The sequence below is a fragment of the Bombina bombina genome, chromosome 1 (assembly GCF_027579735.1).
Source record: "Bombina bombina isolate aBomBom1 chromosome 1, aBomBom1.pri, whole genome shotgun sequence".
NCBI lineage: Eukaryota > Metazoa > Chordata > Amphibia > Anura > Bombinatoridae > Bombina > Bombina bombina.
This window is the reverse complement of record NC_069499.1, coordinates 461,696,199-461,715,176: the sequence shown is the minus strand read 5'-3', so window position 1 is coordinate 461,715,176 and position 18,978 is coordinate 461,696,199. Positions and strand designations below refer to the sequence as shown.

Sequence of the window (18,978 nt, the reverse complement as noted above, 5' to 3'; positions counted from 1 at the left end):
CTAAAGGTGAGATCCCCTTGATTATAATTTATATTGCCCCCATGATTCTGGGTATTGGGGTAATCTTGCTGTTTGATCGGCTGATCAAATACTAGAGAGGCTTCTTCAATTTTACAGATGCCTTCCTCTGAGCTGAAGGGATAAATAGACTGAATATTAAATAGACCCTCTGCCATAGATGTAAAGGATTGTTCTATTAATTGTTCTTCAGTTAAGTATCCTTCAGGGATCAACCCAATTACATTATTCTGGAATCCGAAAGTGTAATAACTTGATTCCAGTGCATATCCTATGGTAGTTCCCTTGGATAATGTTATATCCTGTGGGCTCATGGTATGCACAATAACATGTATTGGAATAGTTCCAATATTCACCAAAGAAGTGTGGGCCATAGTAACACCCAGATTCTGTATTCTATGGGAGAGGCAAATTAGTCATTCAGAAGTTTTTAATTTATGACCTCTCTTTACCTGTAAGGGTAAAAGAAATTTATCAGCCCCTGCAGGAATTACAACATCGTTAGACACCTGCATATTCACAGCATATGGCAATTGCTGGTTTGATTTCAGGGCTGCACTTCCATCCTGAAATACTTCAGGGTCCCCCTTTAACCTGCTCCAGAGGCAAGAGTTAATCAAATCTATTTGTATGGCATATCTATGTAAGATATCATTGCCAATGTATATTTGATTATGGGGAGTATTTAAAACTAAAAACAGGTGCTTCACTGACTTATTACCCATAGATATAGATAATAAACACTTAGCTGTGATGTTATAGATTTCAAACCTGTCATCCAGGCCGTTGACCCAGTGGTCTTGGGGAGAAAGATATTTAATCACTTTAGGTTCAGCTATCTGCGCTAATAAGCCTTCGCTTATATAGCTAGCTTCCTGTTTTAAACTCAACATGGCATATTTTGTTGTACCAAGGTCATGCATTTGTATAGGGATAAATAGATCCTCTTTAACTCTCTCAATACCTGTGAGGGAATGGGCGTGGCCTCCCCCTTAGGGATTTTATGATCCCCCTTGTGCAGAGATATGGTTAATACATCGCCGTCTAGGGAAATATTCGCTATCTTTCCAGGCGAAATTTTAAAAGTATTACCATCAAAGTCACTTAAAGGAGTCTGATCATCTATTTGTAAAATAGTGATTTCAGGTACAGAGTTATTCCTGAAATGAATCTCCACAGCATCTGGTTTCTCTTCCACCACGTGACAGTTATGTCGGGGATGAGATATACCAGATTTCTCATAATTGATAGGCCTCTTAACTTGTGACCAAATTACATTATTTATGCAATCAATTATGGTGCTTAATCGCTTCAGGAGATCACTACCAATAATTAAACGATCAGTAGGCAGATCCACTATAATGACAGGGTGTCTTATGACCCTGTTCCCCAATTAAAATTTTAACCAGGCAATACCGTAAACTTTTAGGGAGTCACCCCCAACTCCTATTAGAGAACCATCAAATTCTTTTATTTTAGGTTTGTGGGGTGTTAGCTCATTTAGCTGTGTGTAGTACCTGTGGGATAAAATAGTTGCCTGAGATCCAGTATCAATTAATCCCATGATAGGGTTGGAGACTGAATCTTGCAGCTCAGCTAATACATAATATCTCCCTGCAGTTTCTACCATTTCACACATAAAATTTGCGTTATCATACATCTGTGGGCTTTGCCACGTGTTACCTCAATCCGCCATGTTCTCCCGTGCAGAAGGAACTTCGTACCTACTGGTTCCCTCTATGAAAGGGTTGACTGGATTCTTGTGTACCGCATCTGTGGAAATAAGGTTAAGAGAGTGCTGCAAAAGAAGAGATTTGTTAATTTTTCCCGGATGAGGTTGCTTGTCATCACGGCTAAATCGTCCGTTTCCAGTCTGTGGGGAGAGAGCATGATTAGTATCATTGATATTTATTATTACATTTTGTATATCTCTCCCCTCCCTCTCAGGTGATGCTGCAGTATTTATGACTGTGCCTGTGGTCCACTGCTGACCACTGGCTGTACCCCTAAAAAAGTATTGTTCGGTTGCTGAGCTGTAATATATGAAATATGAAAACATTTATATTTTTATGAATTTTGAAATATGAAAAAAAATATATTTTTATGAATTTTGAAATATGAAAATTAATATTTTTGATTAATTTTGAAATATGAAAAGTTAATATTTTTTATTTATTTTGAAATATGAAAAATTAATATTTTTATCTATTTTTCAAAAATTAATCTTTAACAATATTTCAAAATATCAATATCAATCTCAAAATATGAACATCAATATTTCAATCTTCAACAAAAAAAACTTTCTCTTTTTTTTCAAAATAGTAATTTCGAAATATTTTTTTTTCTCTTTTATAATAATTTCTATTTCCTACAAATATATGATATCAATATGATAAATATTAATGAATCTCATGCAAGTGCCTCCATACAATGGCCTCTAGTTATTAAGCTCCGTAATTTTCTTGCATTCGCCGGCCCAATACGCTCGCCTAAGCTCGCCTCACATCACCGCCGCAGACCTGAATACGTTCGCCAAAGTGATCAAAAAAGCTATCAAAAAGCCGCGCACCAAGTACGGGGTGATGAGCAGCGGACTGTGATAGTTATCACTCATCCGATCTCGCTGCTCTTCGGGTTTTTTACAGCTTTATTGATAAGCTGTCACTAAGCACTCACACTATACTATACTGTTCTACCCCCTATACCGCCACCCCCGGAGCCCCCCACAACTAAATAAAGTTATTAACCCCTAAACCGCTGCTCCTAGACCCCGCCGCAACTATAATAAATGTATTAACCCCTAAACCGCCGCTCCTAGACCCTGCCGCAACTATAATAAATGTATTGTCAGTATATTTATTAAAAATCTTCAGTAGTGCTCTCCAAATAATATATTAGTCTATGGCAGGGTTAGAACACAATATATTTAAATAATTATCCTTTAAAATAAACCCTCAATCAATATGCATCTACTAGAAACCATAAAATTAATATAAATATCTGAATTCTTTTATTTAGTTAATATCTATGAGCATATTGGAATATATTTGTAATACCAGAACATGAAACAATATTATATGCGTTCAAAAACTATTAAGATATGCTATACTTCTTACAAAACTCATAAAAGTTTACCTTTAAAAACCAGCCTTATTTACAAATAGCCTTTCATTCAATTAACACAAAGGGATTCTAAATAAAATACTCAGCTATTTACCCACACTTCACTCTAACACAATTCTACTTTAAAATATCAAAATTTTCACAGATAATTTACTTAGCATCAATGATATATGTTTAACAATACACAGGCTTATGAAATACTAACTTGAAATACAAACTACTTCTTTAAATCTGCTACATACAGCAATAATAAATGTTTACTTTAAATATTTGCATACAAACAGGCAAGCTGAGAGCTATTAAAGGCTATGCAATACAGTTTAAAACACAATTTGCTCTTTTCAATCTACCCACACAATCTTTCAATACGTTACCTGGATAAATGCCAATCGATATCCAGTATTCCTTAATAGGAATTATCTCACCTCAGAATCACCAATAAGTATATATTGCAATCAATGAGAAAAGGGTAGATTAGCTTTGCCAGAGTAAATGGTATCTCACGCCCAGCACACCAGTTACAGGTTAACTTAGCACAATCTGTCCTTCTTCTCTCTCTTGCTCTTACTTATCCATAGTTTTCCATCATAGGTGATGAATATGGGTGGCCCTTTTGCTTGTCCCTTCTGATTGGGTATCTGGAATATCTAATCGGATTGGCCCTTAACGGAGCTGAACATATTAAGATATGCTATACTTCTTACAAAGCCCAGCAAAGTTTATCTTTAAAAAACAGCCTTATTTACAAATAGCCTTTCATTCAGTTAACACAATGAGATTCTAAGATATTTAGCTGCTAACATTCAAGCAATACACTCAGTTATTTAACCACAATTTACTCTAACACAATTCTAATTAGGATACTAAAAATGCATATATTCTTACTGTGAACAATTGCTTTAAATGAATTTCTTAGCATACAAAAGATAAACTTGATCCTACACAGGGCTATGAATATAAGCAAAATATAGACTGTTCTCTTTAAATCTATTTATTAGAACTGGACTATGTTCTTACCAATAATCTTTTATATATATATATATATATATATATATATATATATATATATATATATATATATATATATATATATATATATATATATATATACTTTACCAGATGATATTCAGCTTCAAGACTTGTCCCACCTCATATAAAATAAGTGTAATTGCAATGGATAAGGAGAAGTATGGCCCACTTTGTTTTATAGTTTGAGTGTCTCCCATGCAACAGTTCAGTCAGTTACAAAATCAGCAGCCAGTGTTCTCTCCCCTATCCTGCATACAATCTTATATTCTTAATCATAGGTGTGGAATATGGGCGGCCCTTTGAAAACTTGTCCCTGCTATTGGGTATCTGGAATATCTAATCGGATTGGCCCTTAACGGAGCTGAACATGTTCACCATGGAAACGCATCTTTTGAACAGTTAATTCCCTTAACTGTCCTACTGGATTTTGGCCACTCGGGGGCAGTAGATATACAACACAGCAATACATTTAACCAGCATTTTTAACAACTTAATTATTTCTATGAAGTGGTTATTCATTAGACTATAACTCTCTACAACAATAATTCACAATATTTGTTTTAGATAGGGTAGTATCTTATGAATTTTCTGATCATTTTGATATGAAACATCAATATATTAATTTAATACTGCTAATTACTTTGAAATTAATGGCATTTAAAATCCTGATTCGGCATGTTTTACATCTCCAACCAGTTCTGCCTGCATTAATTCCTCTATGGTCCATCTGAAAAATAGAAAAATGATGTTATATATATGCACACACATGTATTAATTTCTATGCTGTCTTTTAACAATGGGTTTATTGTAATTTCCATTTAATATAATATGTTACAGTTCCAAATATATATATATATATATATATATATATATATATATATATATATATATATATATATATATATATGGGCCATCTGAATCATTCCAAACACACATGAACCATTGGCATTATTTCTTTTTTTTCAAAATGTATTTAGTTTTACTTATGTCATACATGGACTGTAAATGCTAATCTGTCTGCTCTTTCTAGTATATGGAGACTTCATAAACAGCATAGGTCATTTTACGAGTAGTTGTAAAAGTCACAATACAACATATTTTCTGTTTAGCTAGCAATACAGACGTGTATTTGATGTTTAGGGGCAATTAACACCTCTATGCTAATCACTGTGTATTCAGTATTTTACCTGTTTATCCAGTTCATAGATCCAGAATGTGTCTCCCTGCACAGCACGAATCATTTTACAAATCTGTGTTAATTTTCAGTTCCTTTGAAAAATGTTTGTAGCTTCATCTAGGGAGCAAATGCTTCCCTTTTGTTTCTTGGGACATCCTGTCTGCAATTTTAGTCTTGAGATGTTTATTCAACTTGTGGGGGTTTTGTGAATCAAATCCTGACATCAGGATTTCAACCCTATTTCAGTAATATCTGATAAAAATATGGTTTCATACATAAACACATTTCCCTGTCCTATTGACATATATATATATATATATATATATATATATATATATATATATATATATATATATATATATATATATATATACAGGGAGTGCAGAATTATTAGGCAAGTTGTATTTTTGAGGATTAATTTTATTATTGAACAACAACCATGTTCTCAATGAACCCAAAAAACTCATTAATATCAAAGCTGAATATTTTTGGAAGTAGTTTTTAGTTTGTTTTTAGTTTTAGCAATTTTAGGGGGATATCTGTGTGTGCAGGTGACTATTACTGTGCATAATTATTAGGCAACTTAACAAAAAACAAATATATACCCATTTCAATTATTTATTTTTACCAGTGAAACCAATATAACATCTCAACATTCACAAATATACATTTCTTCTGTTAAGTGTGATCAGTCCACGGGTCATCATTACTTGTGGGATATTAACTGCTCCCCTACAGGAAGTGCAAGAGGATTCACCCAGCAGAGTTGCTATATAGCTCCTCCCCTCTACGTCACCTCCAGTCATTCTCTTGCACCCAACGACTAGATAGGATGTGTGAGAGGACTATGGTGATATATTTAGTTTTTATATCTTCAATCAAAAGTTTGTTATTTTATAATAGCACCGGAGTGTGTTATTCCTTCTCTGGTAGAATTTGAAGAAGAATCTACCTGAGTTTTTCTATGATTTTAGCCGGAGTAGTTAAGATCATATTGCTGTTTCTCGGCCATCTGAGGAGTGAGGTAAACTTCAGATCAGATGACAGCAGGCAGATTAATCTGCAAAGAGGTATGTAGCAGTTTATTATTTTCTGACATGGAATTGATGAGAAAATCCTGCCATACCGTTATAATGTAAACTCAGCCTTGAATGCAGTAGATGTAGCTGATATCAGGCTGTCATGTATGTATATTTTACACTTCAGTTTTCTGGGAAATGGTACTTCTCTGGCTTTTAAACTGTATACATAGACTTAACCTATTTTGCAGGGACTTGCAATAGGTTTTAAATGACAATTAATTATTGAGGTAAAATGTTTTTTTGCTGGCATGTAAAAACGTTTTTTTCTCTGAGGTACTGGGTGAAAAAATGTTTTGGGCACTTTTTTTCCACTTGGCAATAGTTTTGATTTAAATTAGAGCAGTTCACTGATCCCTCTCACTGTTATGTGTGTGGGGGAGGGGCCATTTTGGTGCTTTCACTATGCATCAGAAAAACTCAGTCAGAGGTTCATTTTCTTCCTGCATGATCCGGTTCATCTCTACAGAGTTCAGGGATCTCAAGAGTCTTTTTTGAGGGAAGTAATCATACAGCAGAGCTGTGCTGATTGTATTGACTGTGATATAAAAAACGTTTATTTGTGTATTTTTTTTCTGCTGCCTGGGTTAGTTATCATTTGCTGAGGGGAACAATCCTTTGCTAAAACTGTATATTCTGACAAAGATTGATGCTATAACTTAATTATTTTATCTGTTATAATATTTTTCTGTGCTTCTTAAAGGCACAGTTCGTTTTCATATTATTTGTAAATTACTTTGAAAAGTATTTCCAAGTTGCTGTTTATTTGCTAGTGTGTTAAACATGTCTGATTCAGAGGAAGATATCTGTGCTATATGTGTTAATGCCAAAGTGGAGCCCAATAGAAATTTATGTACTAAATGTATTGATGCTACTTTAAAAAATAGTCAATCTGTACAAATTGAACATATTTCACCAAACAACGAGGGGAGAGTTATGCCGACTAACTCGCCTCACGTGTCAGTACCTGCATCTCCCGCTCAGGAGGTGCGTGATATTGTAGCGCCGAGTGCATCTGGGCGGCCATTACAAATCACATTACAAGATATGGCTACTGTTATGACTGAAGTTTTGGCTAAACTACCAGAACTAAGAGGTAAACGTGATCACTCTGGGATGAGAACAGAGTGCGCTGATAATGCAAGGGCCATGTCTGATACTGCGTCACAGTTTGCAGAACATGAAGACGGAGAGCTTCATTCTGTGGGTGACGGTTCTGATCCAAATAAACTGGACTCAGACATTTCAAATTTTAAATTTAAGCTTGAGAACCTCCGTGTGTTAGGTATTAGCGGCTCTGAATGATTGTAACACAGTTGCAATCCCAGAAAAAATGTGTAGGTTGGATAAATATTTTGCGGTACCGACGAGTACTGACGTTTTTCCTATACCTAAGAGACTTACTGACATTGTTACTAAGGAGTGGGATAGACCCGGTGTGCCTTTCTCACCCCCTCCTATATTCAGAAAAATGTTTCCAATAGACGCCGCCACACGGGACTTATGGCAAATGGTCCCTAAGGTGGAGGGAGCAGTTTCTACTTTAGCTAAGCGTACCACTATCCCAGTGGAGGATAGCTGTGCTTTTTCAGATCCAATGGATAAAAAATTAGAGGGTTACCTTAAGAAAATGTTTGTTCAACAAGGGTTTATATTGCAACCTCTTGCATGTATTGCGCCTGTCACGGCTGCAGCAGCATTTTGGTTTGAGTCTCTGGAAGAGACACTTCAATCATCCACACTAGATGACATCACACACAAACTTAAATTCCTTAAGTTAGCTAATTCATTTATTTCAGATGCCGTAGTACATTTAACTAAACTTGCGGCTAAAAATTCAGGATTCGCCATTCAGGCACGCAGAGCTCTGTGGCTAAAATCCTGGTCAGCTGATGTTACGTCTAAATCTAAATTGCTTAATATTCCTTTCAAAGGGCAGACCTTATTCGGGCCCGGCTTGAAAGAGATTATTGATGACATTACAGGAGGTAAAGGTCATGCCCTGCCTCAGGACAAGGCCAAAGCCAAGGCTAGACAGTCCAATTTTCGTTCCTTTCGTAATTTCAAAGCAGGAGCAGCATCAACTTCCTCTGCACCAAAACAGGAAGGAGCTGTTGCTCGCTACAGACAAGGCTGGAAACCTAACCAGTCCTGGAACAGGGGCAAACAGGCCAGAAAACCTGCTGCTGCCCCTAAGACAGCATGAATTGAGGGCCCCCGATCCGGGACCGGATCTAGTGGGGGGCAGACTTTCCCTCTTCGCCCAGGCTTGGGCAAGAGATGTTCAGGATCCCTGGGCGTTAGAGATCATATCTCAGGGATACCTTCTGGACTTCAAATCCCCTCCCCCAAGAGGGAGATTTCATCTGTCAAGGTTGTCAACAAACCTAACAAAGAAGGAAGCGTTTCTACGCTGCGTACAAGATCTTTTATTAATGGGAGTGATCCATCCAGTTCCGCGGTTGGAACAAGGACAAGGGTTTTACTCAAATCTGTTTGTAGTTCCCAAAAAAGAGGGAACCTTCAGGCCAATCTTGGATTTAAAGATCCTAAACAAATTCCTAAGAGTTCCATCGTTCAAGATGGAAACTATTCGAACAATTTTGCCCATGATCCAAGAGGGTCAGTACTTGACCACAGTGGATTTAAAGGATGCTTACCTTCACATACCGATTCACAGAAGTCATTACCGGTATCTAAGGTTTGCCTTTTTAGACAGGCATTACCAGTTTGTAGCTCTTCCATTCGGACTGGCTACGGCTCCAAGAATCTTCACAAAGGTTCTGGGCACTCTTCTGGCGGTACTAAGACCGCGAGGAATTTCAGTAGCTCCGTACTTAGACGACATACTGATACAAGCTTCAAGCTTTCAAACTGCCAAATCTCATACAGAGATAGTACTGGCATTTCTAAGGTCGCATGGATGGAAAGTGAACGAAGAGAAAAGTTCTCTCTTTCCACTCACAAGAGTTCCCTTCCTGGGGACTCTGATAGATTCTGTAGAAATGAAGATTTACCTGACAGAGGACAGGTTAACAAAACTTCAAAGTGCATGCCGTGTCCTTCATTCCATTCAAGAGACCAGAAATTCTCTTCTATGGTGGCTTTATCGGCCACATCTGTCCAGGGGAATGCCATTCAGCAGGCCAGACTGGTCAATTGTAACAACAGACGCCAGCCTACTAGGTTGGGGCGCTGTCTGGAATTCTCTGAAGGCTCAGGGACTATGGAATCAGGAGGAGAGTCTTCTTCCAATAAACATTCTGGAATTGAGAGCAGTCCTCAATGCTCTTCTGGCTTGGCCCCAGTTAGCAACTCGGGGGTTCATCAGGTTCCAGTCGGACAACATCACGACTGTAGCTTATATCAACCATCAGGGAGGGACAAGAAGCTCCCTAGCAATGATGGAAGTATCGAAGATAATTCGCTGGGCAGAGTCTCACTCTTGCCACCTGTCTGCAATCCACATCCCGGGAGTGGAGAACTGGGAGGCGGATTTCTTAAGTCGTCAGACTTTTCATCCGGGGGAGTGGGAACTTCATCCAGAGGTCTTTGCCCAAATACTTCGACGTTGGGGCAAACCAGAGATAGATCTCATGGCGTCTCGACAGAACGCCAAGCTTCCGCGCTACGGGTCCAGATCCAGGGATCCGGGAGCGGTCCTGATAGATGCCTTGACAGCACCATGGACCTTCAGGATGGCTCATGTGTTTCCACCTTTCCCGATGCTTCCTCGATTGATTGCCAGAATCAAACAGGAGAAAGCATCAGTGATTCTAATAGCGCCTGCATGGCCACGCAGGACTTGGTATACAGATCTGGTGGACATGTCATTCTGTCCACCTTGGTCGTTACCTCTGAAACAGGACCTTCTGATTCAGGGTCCTTTCAAACATCAAAATCTAACTTCTCTGAAGCTGACTGCTTGGAAATTGAACGCTTGATCTTATCAAAGCATGGTTTTTCTGAGTCAGTTATTGATACCTTAATACAGGCTAGGAAGCCTGTTACCAGAAAGATTTACCATAAAATATGGCGTAAATACCTATATTGGTGCGAATCCAAAGGTTACTCTTGGAGTAAGGTTAGGATTCCTAGGATATTGTCTTTTCTACAAGAAGGTTTAGAAAAGGGGTTATCCGCTAGTTCCTTAAAGGGACAGATCTCAGCTCTGTCCATTCTGTTACACAAGCGTCTGTCAGAAGTTCCAGACGTTCAGGCTTTTTGTCAGGCTTTGGCCAGGATTAAACCTGTGTTTAAAGCTGTGGCTCCACCATGGAGTTTAAACCTTGTTCTTAACGTTCTACAGGGTGTTCCGTTTGAACCCCTTCATTCCATTGATATAAAGTTGTTATCTTGGAAAGTTCTATTTTTAATGGCTATTTCCTCGGCTCGAAGAGTCTCTGAGTTATCAGCCTTACATTGTGATTCTCCTTATTTGATTTTTCACTCGGATAAGGTAGTTCTGCGTACTAAGCCTGGGTTCTTACCTAAGGTAGTCACTAACAGGAATATCAATCAGGAGATTGTTGTTCCATCCTTGTGCCCAAATCCTTCTTCGAGGAAGGAACGTCTTTTGCACAATCTGGATGTAGTTCGTGCCCTTAAATTTTATTTACAGGCAACTAAAGATTTTCGACAAACGTCTTCCCTGTTTGTCGTTTACTCTGGTCAGAGGAGAGGTCAAAAAGCTTCTGCTACCTCTCTCTCTTTTTGGCTTCGTAGCATAATTCGTTTAGCTTATGAGACTGCTGGACAGCAGCCTCCTGAAAGAATTACAGCTCATTCCACTAGAGCTGTGGCTTCCACTTGGGCCTTTAAGAATGAGGCCTCTGTTGAACAGATTTGCAAGGCTGCAACTTGGTCTTCGCTTCATACTTTTTCCAAATTTTACAAATTTGACACTTTTGCTTCCTCGGAGGCTATTTTTGGGAGAAAGGTTCTTCAGGCAGTGGTTCCTTCTGTATAAAGAGCCTGCCTATCCCTCCCGTCATCCGTGTACTTTTGCTTTGGTATTGGTATCCCACAAGTAATGATGACCCGTGGACTGATCACACTTAACAGAAGAAAACATAATTTATGCTTACCTGATAAATTCCTTTCTTCTGTAGTGTGATCAGTCCACGGCCCGCCCTGTTTTTTAAGGCAGGTAAATATTTTTTAAATTATACTCCAGTCACCACTACACCCTTGGCTTCTCCTTTCTCGTTGGTCCTTGGTCGAATGACTGGAGGTGACGTAGAGGGGAGGAGCTATATAGCAACTCTGCTGGGTGAATCCTCTTGCACTTCCTGTAGGGGAGCAGTTAATATCCCACAAGTAATGATGACCCGTGGACTGATCACACTACAGAAGAAAGGAATTTATCAGGTAAGCATAAATTATGTTTTCTGACATTCAAAAACAAAACAAAAACAAATCAGTGACCAATATAGCCACCTTTCTTTGCAAGGACACTCAAAAGCCTGCCATCCATGGATTCTGTCAGTGTTTTGATCTGTTCACCATCAACATTGCGTGCAGCAGCAACCACAGCCTCCCAGACACTGTTCAGAGAGGTGTACTGTTTTCCCTCCTTGTAAATCTCACATTTGATGATGGACCACAGGTTCTCAATGGGGTTCAGATCAGGGGAACAAGGAGGCCATGTCATTAGATTTTCTTCTTTTATACCCTTTCTTGCCAGCCACGCTGTGGAGTACTTGGACGCGTGTGATGGAGCATTGTCCTGCATGAAAATCATGTTTTTCTTGAAGGATGCAGACCTCTTCCTGTACCACTGCTTGAAGAAGGTGTCTTCCAGAAACTGGCAGTAGGACTGGGAGTTGAGCTTGACTCCATCCTCAACCCAAAAAGGCCCCACAAGCTCATCTTTGATGATACCAGCCCAAACCAGTACTCCACCTCCACCTTGCTGGCGTCTGAGTCAGACTGGAGCTCTCTGCCCTTTACCAATCCAGCCACGGGCCCATCCATCTGGCCCATCAAGACTCACTCTCATTTCATCAGTCCATAAAACCTTAGAAAAATCAGTCTTGAGATATTTCTTGGCCCAGTCTTGACGTTTCAGCTTGTGTGTCTTGTTCAGTGGTGGTCGTCTTTCAGCCTTTCTTACCTTGGCCATGTCTCTGAGTATTGCACACCTTGTGCTTTTGGGCACTCCAGTGATGTTGCAGCTCTGAAATATGGCCAAACTGGTGGCAAGTGGCATCTTGGCAGCTGCACGCTTGACTTTTCTCAGTTCATGGGCAGTTATTTTGCACCTTGGTTTTTACACACGCTTCTTGCGACCCTGTTGACTATTTTGAATGAAACGCTTGATTGTTCGATGATCACGCTTCAGAAGCTTTGCAATTTTAAGAGTGCTGCATCCCTCTGCAAGATATCTCACTATTTTTGACTTTTCTGAGCCTGTCAAGTCCTTCTTTTGACCCATTTTGCCAAAGGAAAGAAAGTTGCCTAATAATTATGCACACCTGATATAGGGTGTTGATGTCATTAGACCACACCCCTTCTCATTACAGAGATGCACATCACCTAATATGCTTAATTGGTAGTAGGCTTTCGAGCCTATACAGCTTGGAGTAAGACAACATGCATAAAGAGGATGATGTGGTCAAAATACTCATTTGCCTAATAATTCTGCACTCCCTGTATATATATATATATATATATATATATATATATATATATATATATATATATATATGTCATTTACCTCTACCCTGACAGTATTAACCCCTAAACCGCCGCTCCCGGACCCCTCCGCCACCTACATAATACCTATTAACCCCTCTCCTGCCCCCCCTATACCGGCACCACCTATAATAAAGTTATTAACCCCTATCCTGCGGATCCCGGACCCCGCCGCAACTAAATAAATTGTTTAACCCCTAAACCGCAGCTCCCGGCCCCCGCCACCACCTATATTAAACTTATTAACCCCTAATCTGCCCCCCTACACCGTTGCCACCTATAATAAATGTATTAACCCCTATCCTGTCCCCCCTATACCGCCGCCATCTATATTAAACTAATTAACCCCTATCCTGCCCCCCCTATACTGCCGCAACATATAATAACATTATTAAGCCCTAAGTCTAACACTAACCCTAACACCCCCCTAACTTAAATATTAATTAAATAAATCTAAATAATATTACTCTTATTAAATTAATTTTTCCTATTTAAAACTAAATACCTATAAAATAAACCCTAATATAGCTACAATGTAATTAATAATTACATTGTAGCTATTTTAGGATTTATATTTATTTTACAGGCAACTTTGTATTTATTTTAACTAGGTACAATAGTTATTAAATAGTTGTTAACTATTTAATAACTACCTAGCTAAAAGAAATACAAAATTAACTGTAAAATAAATCCTAACCTAAGTTACAATTAAACCTAACACTACACTATCATTAAATTAATTAAATAAATTAGCTACCAATACCTACAATTAAATACAATTAAATAAACTAAACTAAATAAAAAAAAAACCCCACTAAATTACAGAAAATAAAAAAATATTACAAGAATGTTAAACTAATTACACCTAATCTAAGCCCCCTAATAAAATTAAAAAAAAAACAAAATAATAAAAGTCCCTACCCTATTCTACATTACAAAGCAATCAGCTCTTTTACCAGCCCTTAAAATGGCTTTTTGCGGGGCATGCCCCAAAGTAATCAGCTCTTTTGCCTGTAAAAAAACCTACAACCCCCCCAACATTAAAACCCACATACCCCTACTCTAACCCACCCAAACCCCCCTTAAATAAATCTAACACTACCCCCCTGAAGATCTCCCTACCTTGAGTCGTGTTCACCCAGCTGGGCTGAAGTCATCATCCAAGGGGCGCTGAAGAGGTCTTCCATCCGATAGAAGTCTTCATCCAAGGGGCGCTGAAGAGATCTTCCATCCGATAGAAGTCTTCATCCAAGCGGCGTCTTCAATCTTCATCCATCGAACAGCCAATAGAATGCGAGCTCAATCTGATTGGCTGATTGGATCAGCCAATCGGATTGAACTTGAATCTGATTGGCTGATTGAATCAGCCAATCAGATTTTCCTACCTTAATTCCGATTGGTATTAAAGGAATATTCATTCGTCGGGTAGTCGCCGGTTGAAGAGGATGGCTCTGCATCGGCTCGTTTGAAGATGGCTCCACTCCGCATGGATGAAGATTGAAGACGCCGCCTGGATGAAGACTTCTATCGGATGGAAGACCTGTTCAGCGCCCCTTGGATGAAGACTTCTATCGGATGGAAGACCTCTTCAGCGCCCCTTGGAAGAAGTCTTCTATCGGATGGAAGACCTCTTCAGCGCCCCTTGGATGATGACTTCGGCCCGGCTGGGTGAACACGACTCAAGGTAGGGAGATCTTCAGGGGGTAGTGTTAGGTTTATTTAAGGGGGGTTTGGGTGGGTTAGAGTAGGGGTATGTGGGTGGTGGGTTTTAATGTTGGGGGGTTGTATTTTTTTTTTACAGGCAAAAGAGCTGATTACTTTGTAATGTAGACTAGGGTAGGGACTTTATTATTTTGGTGTTTTTTATTTTATTAGGGGGCTTAGATTAGGTGTAATTAGTTTAACATTCTTATAATATTTTTTTATTTTCTGTAATTTAGTGTTTGTTTGTTTTTTGTAATTTAGTTTAGTTTATTTAATTGTATTTAATTGTAGGTATTGGTAGCTAATTTATTTAATTAATTTAATGATAGTGTAGTGTTAGGTTTAATTGTAACTTAGGTTAGGATTTATTTTACAGGTAATTTTGTATTTCTTTTAGCTAGGTAGTTATTAAATAGTTAATAACTATTTAATAGCTATTGTACCTAGTTAAAATAAATTTAAATTTGCCTGTAAAATAAAAATAAATCCTAAAATAGCTAGAATATAATTATTAGTAATATTGTAGCTATCTAAGGGTTTATTTTATAGGTAAGTATTTAGTTTTAAATAGGATTAATTTAGTTAATAAGAGTAATTTTTATTTAGATTTATTAAAATAATATTTAAGTTAGGGGGGTGTTAGGGTTAGTGTTAGACTTAGGTTTAGAGGTTAATTAGATGGCGGCGCTATAGGGGGGGCAGGATAGGTGTAGGGGGGCAGATTAGGGGTTAATAAGTTTAATATAGGTGGCGGCGGGGTCCGGGAGTGGCGGTTTAGGAGTTAAACAAATTTTTTAGTTGCAGCGGGGTACGGGATCGGCAGGATAGGGGTTAATAAATTTATTATAGTTGCGGCGGGGTCCAGGAGCAACGGTTTAGGGGTTAATAAGTTTATTAGAGTGGCGGTGGGCTCCGGGAGTGGCGGTTTTGGGGTTAACATGTTTAATATAGGTGGCGGCGGTGTAGGGGGGCAGATTAGGTGTGTTTAAACTCGGGGTACATGTTAGGGTGTTAGGTGCAGATGTTTCCCATAGGAATCAATGGGATGTCGGGAAGCAGCGAACATGAACTTTCGCTATGGTCAGACTCCCATTGATTCCTATGGGATCCGCCGCCTCCAGGGCGGCGGATTGAAAACCAGGTATGCTGGGCCGGAAAAGTGCCGAGCGTACCTGCTAGGAATTTGATAACTTTCAAAAGTAGACAGATTGTGCCGAACTTGCGTTCGGCTCATCTGGAGTGACGTAAGAATCGATCTGTGTCGGACTGAGTCCGGCGGATCGTAGCTTACGTCACAAAATTCTACTTTTGCCAGTGTGTAGGGCTTGATAACTTAGGCGAATCAGCCTCACCCCAAATACGCTGTGGAATTCCAGTGTATTTGAGGTTGACGGCTTGATAACTAGAGGCCAATATGTCAGTATATTCATAAGAATTTTCAGTAGTGCTCTCCAAATAATATATCAGTCTATGGCAGGGTTATAACACAATATATTTAAATAATTATCCTTTAAAATAAACCCTCAATCAATATGCATCTACTAGAAACCATAAAATTAATATAAATACCTGAATTATTTTATTTAGTTAATATCTATGAGCATATTGGAATATATTTGTAATACCAGAACATGAAACAATATTATATGCGTTCAAAAACTATTAAGATATGCTATACTTCTTACAAAACTCATAAAAGTTTACCTTTAAAAACCAGCCTTATTTACAAATAGCCTTTCATTCAATTAACACAAAGGGATTCTAAATAAAATACTCAGCTATTTACCCACACTTCACTCTAACACAATTCTACTTTAAAATATCAAAATTTTCACAGATAATTTACTTAGCATCAATGATATATGTTTAACAATACACAGGCTTATGAAATACTAACTTGAAATACAAACTACTTCTTTAAATCTGCTACATACAGCAATAATAAATGTTTACTTTAAATATTTGCATACAAACAGGCAAGCTGAGAGCTATTAAAGGCTATGCAATACAGTTTAAAACACAATTTGCTCTTTTCAATCTACCCACACAATCTTTCAATACGTTACCTGGATAAATGCCAATCGATATCCAGTATTCCTTAATAGGAATTATCTCACCTCAGAATCACCAATAAGTATATATTGCAATCAATGAGAAAAGGGTAGATTAGCTTTGCCAGAGTAAATGGTATCTCACGCCCAGCACACCAGTTACAGGTTAACTTAGCACAATCTGTCCTTCTTCTCTCTCTTGCTCTTACTTATCCATAGTTTTCCATCATAGGTGATGAATATGGGTGGCCCTTTTGCTTGTCCCTTCTGATTGGGTATCTGGAATATCTAATCGGATTGGCCCTTAACGGAGCTGAACATGTTCACCATGGAAACGCATCTTTTGAACAGTTAATTCCCTTAACTGTCCTACTGGATTCTGGCCACTCGGGGGCAGCAGACGAACACAAAACAGATTCACCTAACCAACATTTTTAAAACAATTCAGTATTTCTATGAAATGGCTATTCATTTGATCATAACTTCCTGCATCAATCACTCACAATATTAATTTTAGATAGGGTAGTATCTTATGAATTTTCTGATCATTTCTATACCAAACACCATTATATTATATCAAAAATAAGTACATTGTTAATTTAATTTTCCCTATTAAATATATATAATTTATTGCATTAGTAAATTTCTCTTGTTAGCATTTATATTTCATTTAGCCTAACAGAGAATTTATACTTTGATATCAGATTGTCAATATTTTATAGTCATATCACATCAAGGTGACTTCCATATATCCATCTCCCTATATTTCAAAAGATGTATTTAAAATTTTATAAACATTTAGTGCACAATCATATGATATGACTTATTTCAATCCATGTATCCATCCCGCATACGCCATCCCTTGGTTCCATCTGTAAAAACAGAAAAGCATGTTATAGATATATTTTAATCATGGTATTATTAAAATTGTTATTTAATCTATAATTATTCTGAATGTATCTCCTATATATATATATATATATATTCAATGCAGCAATTATTTATTTAATATAATGTGTTCCAGTTCAACATATATATATATATATATATATATATATATATATATATATATATATATATATATATATATATATATATATATATATATATATATATATATATATATATACATATATGGGTTATTTGAATTATTTTAAACATATATGGAAAACTGGCACTGTTCCCTTTGTAAAAAAAAAAAAAATTATTTATTTTTATTTGTGTCATCTTCCCCCCCAGCCGTATGTCTGCAATACGTCTTCAAATGTCAGAGATTCAGTGAGATAGAACTGTTGTTATCACACGTCTTCCTTTGAAATCACAAAGATTTAGGTGACAAATTCCAGAGGGCCTTGAGCACATCCTCCACTCAAAATACAGACTATTTATTCTAAATAATCAAGGGGTTCCTGTAATTTCAGTACTATGCTTATCCAGCTATTTAGATTGTATCTTCTTTCTCATCACCAAATGTCTTAGAGCCATAAGACTCTGCACATAGTCAAAATGAACATGGTCACTGAGTTACAATTCCTTTAGGAAAATGTTTGTGTGTTTTATGCTAACTTTCAATCATGATAAATGTGCATTCACCTCGCTAATACCATCTGGTAGGGGGTTGGGACCCACAGTGGACTAGAAGCTGTTGTCCACTACCTCACATCTAATTAATCCTTTGGTCTCATATATATACATATATATATATATATATATATATATATATATATATATATATATATATCCATTTATAATTTCCATCATAATATTCATATACTCTGACAGAAGTCTACAATTCAAGATTTTGGATTACTTTGCATGTATTTAAATATCTGAATATTTTTAAGGCTAGTACCCTCTGATTTGGAGAAATTAAATATAAACAATTACATTTAATGATAATTTAAAATGGCAGCCTTAAAGGTTTCCCAACATATTTTGCCCACTTTTGGACATAATAGACATCTAAACCTTTATAATCTTTTTGTCAATGTGATCAGGTCTCCAAAAGAAAAAGAAAGTAAAAGGTTTTGAAAATTGCACAACTGTTTTTGGAATAGGCAGAGCAAAATAAAACAAACATAGGTGACCAGACTATCAAACC

The 18,978-nt window shown here is 37.5% G+C and overlaps 1 protein-coding gene across 2 annotated transcripts in view; it reads left to right on the top strand.

Moving 5' to 3' along the window:
- Nucleotides 1-18,978, top strand: part of LOC128645455 (intelectin-1-like) — a 116,678-nt gene that overhangs the window by 63,477 nt on the left and 34,223 nt on the right. The window lies entirely within an intron of this gene.